Source organism: Oncorhynchus gorbuscha, unplaced genomic scaffold (assembly GCF_021184085.1).
Source record: "Oncorhynchus gorbuscha isolate QuinsamMale2020 ecotype Even-year unplaced genomic scaffold, OgorEven_v1.0 Un_scaffold_871, whole genome shotgun sequence".
NCBI lineage: Eukaryota > Metazoa > Chordata > Actinopteri > Salmoniformes > Salmonidae > Oncorhynchus > Oncorhynchus gorbuscha.
The window spans coordinates 15,001-22,500 of NW_025745854.1; positions in this window are offsets into that span (position 1 = coordinate 15,001).

Genomic DNA, 7,500 nt, shown 5'->3' on the forward strand with positions numbered 1-7,500 from the left:
GAGCGAGAGAGGATGGGGTTCATCTAGGAGAGAGAGAGGATGGGGTTCATCTAGGAGAGCGAGAGAGGATGGGGTTCATCTAGGAGAGCGAGAGAGGATGGGGTTCATCTAGGAGAGCGAGAGAGGATGGGGTTCATCTAGGAGAGCGAGAGAGGATGGGGTTCATCTAGGAGAGCGAGAGAGGATGGGGTTCATCTAGGAGAGCGAGAGAGGATGGGGTTCATCTAGGAGAGCGAGAGAGGATGGGGTTCATCATCTCTAGGAGAGCGAGAGAGGATGGGGTTCATCTAGGAGAGCGAGAGAGGATGGGGTTCATCTATGGGGTTCATCTGGGGTTCATCTAGGAGAGCGAGAGAGGATGGGGTTCATCTAGGAGAGCGAGAGAGGATGGGGTTCATCTAGGAGAGCGAGAGAGGATGGGGTTCATCTAGGAGAGCGAGAGAGGATGGGGTTCATCTAGGAGAGCGAGAGAGGATGGGGTTCATCTGGAGAGCGAGAGAGGATTTCATCTAGGAGAGCGAGAGAGGATGGGGTTCATCTAGGAGAGCGAGAGAGGATGGGGTTCATCTAGGAGCGAGAGAGGATGGGGTTCATCTAGGAGAGCGAGAGAGGATGGGGTTCATCTAGGAGAGCGAGAGAGGATGGGGTTCATCTAGGAGAGCGAGAGAGGGGGTTCATGGGGTTCATCTAGGAGAGCATCTAGAGAGAGGATGGGGTTCATCTAGGAGAGCGAGAGAGGATGGGGTTCATCTAGGAGAGCGAGAGAGGATGGGGTTCATCTAGGAGAGCGAGAGAGGATGGGGTTCATCTAGGAGAGGAGAGCGAGAGAGGATGGGGTTCATCTAGGAGAGCGAGAGAGGATGGGGTTCATCTAGGGAGAGCGAGAGAGGATGGGGTTCATCTAGGAGAGCGAGAGAGGATGGGGTTCATCTAGGAGAGCGAGAGAGGATGGGGTTCATCTAGGAGAGCGGGAGAGCGAGAGAGGATGGGGTTCATCTAGGAGAGAGGATGGGGTTCATCTAGAGAGAGGATGGGGTTCATCTAGGAGAGCGAGAGAGGATGGGGTTCATCTAGGAGAGCGAGAGAGGATGGGGTTCATCTAGGAGAGCGAGAGAGGGGGTTCATCTAGGAGCGTGGGGTTCATCTAGGAGGAGAGGATGGGGTTCGAGAGAGAGAGGATGGGGTTCATCTAGGAGAGCGAGGATGGGGTTCATCTAGGAGAGCGAGAGAGGATGGGGTTCATCTAGGAGAGCGAGAGAGGATGGGGTTCATCTAGGAGAGCGAGAGAGGATGGGGTTCATCTAGGAGAGCGAGAGAGGGGGTTCATCTAGGGGTGGGGTTCATCTAGGAGAGCGAGAGAGGATGGGGTTCATCTAGGAGAGCGAGAGAGGATGGGGTTCATCTAGGAGAGCGAGAGAGGATGGGGTTCATCTAGCAGAGAGAGAGGATGGGGTTCATCTAGGAGAGAGAGAGGATGGGGTTCATCTAGGAGAGAGAGAGGATGGGGTTCATCTAGGAGAGAGAGAGGATGGGGTTCATCTAGGAGAGAGAGAGGATGGGGTTCATCTAGGAGAGAGAGAGGATGGGGTTCATCTAGGAGAGAGAGAGGATGGGGTTCATCTTGGAGAGCTCTTACATGGGCCTGAGGTCTGGAGCAGGGAGAGAGAAGAGGGGGGTGGGTGGGGGGGTGGACAGGAGCAGTAGGGTGTTTGTCCCTCTCCGAAAAGGAAAGACTAAACTCTAATCTGACAGAGCACCCATCGAGTGAGAGAAGGAGTTGTTTCAATCTCCCCCATAGAAACAAAAGTAACAGCGCCATCAACAACAAAGGAAGGGATCTGTTGCAGCTCTGTTGAAGCCTGGGTCTGTACTTTGTCAATGGTAAGTTATGGGGGGACTTCACCTACTACTCACCTCTTGGCCACAGTACAGTAGACTATATGATTATAGACATTAACCATTTCTCTCTCAGCTCATTCACTGTCAAGCCACTAACACCTCTTTCTGATCACAGCCAAATCACGTTGTTCCTCAAAAGAACAGACATGGAAACATCCACAAATTCACAGCCCAGTAAGCTATACAGCATCAGACATTCAAACAGAAGGGGCCAAAACAGCACAGAAGAATACCACAAAGCAACCTGGAACCAAAATAACCAAACACTCTTAGATAACATTCACTCACAATAAAGAAGGCATCAATCTAGCAGTAAAAAACGTCAACTACATATTCAGGCAGAAGAAGCACAATTGAAATTGATAGAAAACAAAACAAAAAAGACCACAGATGACAACTGGTTTGATGCAGATGGTAAAATAAGGGCAAAAAACATACCACACTATCCAGCCAAAAGCACAGAGACCCAAATAATGGTGAATTACGCCTTCATTTACTGTGAGACTTTAAAACTATATAAACATAACAATCAGAACCAAAAAAGCACAGTACAACAGCAAGCAGCTGACACTAATTGAGGAGTCCATAACAAACTGGCAAAAATAGGAAAAAACAAAACAAATTAAACAAGATTAATTAGCGATACAAAATGGTGACATATGGACGACTCATTTTAAAACACTCTACAACAACGCTCAAATGGACACAAACGCAGAAAGCCAAACTCATGAGAAGTTGAATGGATTAGAAAAAGCTATAAAGGACAATCAAAATCCATTGGACTCCCCAATTACTGATCATTAGCTCTATAAGAAACTTCAGGCTCTCAAATTTTAAAAAGCATACGGACCTGATGCCATCCTAAATGAGATGCTCAAAGTCACCAGTGCAAAATTTCAATTGGCTATATTAAAACTGTATAATTTGATCCTGAGTGTAGGTTATTTCCCTGATATCTGGAATCAAGGACTCATAACCTCAATCTTTAAGAATGGAGACAAATTTGACCCTAACAATTACAGAGGCATTTGTGTGAACAGTAACCTGGGGAAGGTTCTCTGTAGTATTATAAATGGAAGAGTTCTAAACTTCCTTAATAAGCACAATGTCTTGAGTAAAAGCCCAATTGGATTTATACCAAAACGTCGCTCGACTGATCATATTTACACCCTACACACCCTGATAGATAAACATGTCCACCAAAATAATACCAAAATATACGCTTGCTTTATCGACTTCCAAAAAGCATTTGATTCTATTTGGCATACAGGACTGTTGAAAGTGGTGTAGGGGGTAAAACATGACATAATTAAATCAATGTATACTGGCAATATGTGCAGCATTAAAATTGGCAAGAAAATAACAGAATTCTTTAACCAGGGGCGGAGTGTCTTCGCCAGGGTTGCAATCTGAGCCCTGCACTCTTCAATATTTACATCAACGAATTGGCCACTATTCTAGAAAATTCCTCAGCCCCTGGTGTTAGTCTCCACAATTCAGAAGTTAAATGCCTACTCTTCGTAGATGACCTATGCCTGCTGTCAACCACAGCACTTGGCCTACAGCAGAGCCTGGACCTGCTAGAGCAGTACTGCCAGACCTGGGCCCTGGCAGTAAACCCCCAAAATACTAAAATAATGATTTTCCAGAGAAGATCCAGATCTCAGGGAATTAGACCAAAGTTCTCAATTGGTACAAAATATATAGAGTACTGCACACACTACAATTACTTAGGTTTAAAAATAAGCTCAACTGGACACCTTAATGATACAGTGAATGAACTGAGAGAGAGAAAGCACTCAGGGCATTCTACGCCATTAAAAAAACAACAATTCAAATACCTATTAAAATTTGGCTAAAACTAATTGAATGTGTCATTAAACCAATTGCACTATATGGCAGAGGTGTGGGGTCCACTTGCAAAACAAGATTTAATCAAATGGGACAAATTGACACCCCATTGAAACCCTGCATGCAGAGTTCTGTAAGATTCTCCTACATCTCCAAACAATGCATGCAGGGCAGAATTTAGCCAATATCCACTAATAATAAAAACTCAAAAAAAGAACAATTCAGTTTTGGAAACATCTCCAACATCTCATATCATTACCAAGCTACTGCAATGCCAAGAGCTGAACAAAGAAAAGAGTCCCCTCATCCAGCTGGTCCTGGGGCTGAGTTCACAAACCTGTTCTACTAACACACTGAATCCCCAGGACCAATCAGAATAAACCAAATTACAACGCAGTCAAAACAAAACTACATTGCTTATTGGGAAACACAAGCACAAAGCAGTGCTATCTGTCCCTAAATCGACAGTACACCATTGCAAACTATTTGACCACGGTTACTGATCAAAACCTTAGAAAAACCTTGACAAAGTACAGGATCAGTGAGCACAGCATTGCCATTGAAAAAGGTAGACACAGGAAAACCTGTCTCCCTGTAGAGGAAAGGCTGTGCAACCACTGCACAACAGCAGAACCTGAGACAGAGCTGCATTTGTCCTGACAAAATGTCAAAAATATAAAACAATTAGAAAGACAGAAAGACAGAAAGAGAGAGAGAGAGAGATGACTGGGGTTAATCTAGGAGAGAGAGAGATGACGGGGGTTAATCTAGGAGAGAGAGATGGGGTTAAACTAGGAGAGAGCTATTACATGGGCCTGAGGTCTGGAGTCGGGAGAGAACGCCCCCCGTGCACCCCCCACCCCGTTGTTTGGACAGGAGCAGCAGGGTGCTTGTCCCTCTCTGTGGGAAAGACTAAACTCCAATCTGACAGATAGAGCGCCCATCGAGAGAGGGAGAGAGTGTGTGCTGAAAACACACACAGACACACTAATACACACCCAGCTGAGCCATGCACGGCCTTTGAGGGATTCAAGTAAGCTACAGAGTGAAAGACTGTGTCCTAATATGAAGGCAACACACACAATCTGTAGGGAGAGATCACAGTGAGACTGTCTCTGTGTTGAAAGTGGCCCTTTCTCCTGGTGACCAGGATGTGTCCATCTACTATCATTACTTGGCTGTTCCTAAGGCTGGGATTGGACAGGGCTGCTGCATTCTGGGAAACTGGCACACACACACACACACACACACACACACACACACACCTACACACACACACACACACACATACACACACACACACACACACACACACACACACAGACACACAGAGAGAGAAAGTACACAAAAAGTATACGCATTCACTCAAATAAAATACAATTATATTGGTCACAACCAGTGTAGGAGGTCAGTGCATTGCAAACCACCAGGGATCAGAGAACGAGAGAGAAGAGGAAGCTATATTACCTTGTACAGGGTGACCGGTATACAAAATACAGTTCCTGTACGCACAAAACACACATTACAGAAACACTACTCCACATAGTGATGGTGTTCAGCATGTGTCAGAGCAGCCCGATATGGACAGACCAGACGTGTCACCATGAGTCTTGACAGATTGAGACAAGTCAATCTGTCCACAGGCTTCAATGCAGAGGCAGTCTGGTTTCTTCCTAGGTCCCTGCCCTCTACGGAGTTGTACCTAGCCACTGTGCTTCTGCCTCGGCATTGCTTGCTCTTTGGGATTGTAATGGAAAAATGTCCTGTTTGTGATTTTCCAATCACCAATCTCTGGGTTCTGTTTGAGCTTTTCCATGACAGGGTTTTAGGCTGGGTATCTGTAAACCACTTCATGGCAACTGCTAATGTACAAAAGGTCTTTATAAAACACATTTGATTAGAAATGTGAACTACACAACTCTATTCTACAGTCACACCCACTTAATACACAGTAGGACTCAAGCAGCCTGGTCCCAGATCAGTTTCTGTTGTATAGCTAGAAGTTGGTTAAAAAGGCATGAACAGATCTGGGACCAAGCTAGGATTCTCCTGATAACGTTATTCTTGCTTTCCAAAATAAAAACACAACATACTCCCCATGCAGCAAGAAATCTGATCAAATCAATGTGCAGTTCCATTTTATTTTGTCTGGCACTGGAAAAGCTAGATGAATCCAAAAGTGTATTCTGCAGGCACTACGGCATGCTGAATGTGCTAGTGTTGTTTTTGACCTCAGAAACCCTGTTAGGGAGTTAAATTGACTCTGAAGTGGGATTAAGTCAACATGGTTAATATTCAAAAGGTCTATATTGCTGTGGGATTTCTTCTGAGTGAGGGTACAGGCTCTCTCTGCATTGCAGGTTGACAAGGGAATGGGCAGGAATGGGAGTCAAGTTCTAGAGTCAAGTCCGGGACAGGACAGGATTGACAGTCTACAGGAACGGGCAGTACAGGATTGGAAAGGGGGGTGTAGAGCATTTAATAAATAAAAATAAACTCTACATAGCTCTAATATAGTTTACCAAATAAAAATCTATAATTATTTTTTTTTAAAGCAAATTTATTTTCTCTCCCCTTTGTCAGCTCACTCTCGCGCCTCGCTCCAGTTGCAGCCAGTCACTACTTTGCCTCAGAAGCACATGGCGACATACACAACCATGGTCAAAAGTATGTGGACACTTGCTCGTCGAACATCTCACTCCAAAATCATGGGCATTACTATAGAGTTGGTCCCCCCTTTGCTGCTATAATGGCATCCACTCTTATGGAAAGGCTTTCCACTAGATGTTGGAACATTGCTGTGGGGACTTTGCTTCCATTCAGCCACAACAACATTAGTGCACGGATGTTGGGCGATTTCGGCCTGTCGCGCAGTCTGCGTTCCAATTCATCCCAAATGTTTTAGATGGGGTTGAGGTTAGGGCTCTGTGCAGGCCAGTCAAGTTCTTCCACACCGATCTCGACAAACCATTTCTGTATGGACTTCGCTTTGTGCACGGGGGCATTGTCATGCTGAAAACAGAAAAGGGCCTTGCCACAAAGTTGGAAGCACAGAATTGTCTAGAATGTCATTCTACACTGTAGCGTTAAGATTTCCCTTCACTGGAACTAAGGGGCCTAGACCGAACCATGAAAAACAGCCCCAGACCATTATTCCTCCTACATCAAACTGGAGCAGGCAGCCTTCTCCTGGCATCCGCCAAACCCAGATTCGTCCGTCAGACTGCTAGATGGTGAAGCGTGATTCATCATTCCAGAGAACGAGTTTCCACTGCTCTAGAGTCCAATGATAGCAAGCTTTACACCACTCCAACCAACTCTTGGCATTGTTCATGGTGATCTTAGGCTTGTGTGCAGCTGCTCGGCCATGGAAACCAATTTCATGAAGCTCCTGACGAACAGTTCTTGTGCTGACGTTGCCTCCAGAGACAGTTTGGAACTCTGTAGTGAGTGTTGCAACCGAGGACAGGCGATTTTTACACGATTCAGCACTCGGAGGATCCGTTCTGTGAGCTTGTGGGGCCTATCACTTTGCGGCTGAGCCGTTGTTGGTCCTAGACATGTCCACTTCACAATAACAGCACTTACAGTTGACTGGGGTAGCTCTAGCAGAGCAGAAATTTGATGAACTGACTTGTTGGAAAGGTGGCATCCTATGAAGGAGCCACGTTGAAAGTCACTGAGCACTTCAGTACGGGCCATTTTACTGCCAATATTTGTCTATGCAGATTGCATGGCTGTGTGCTCGAT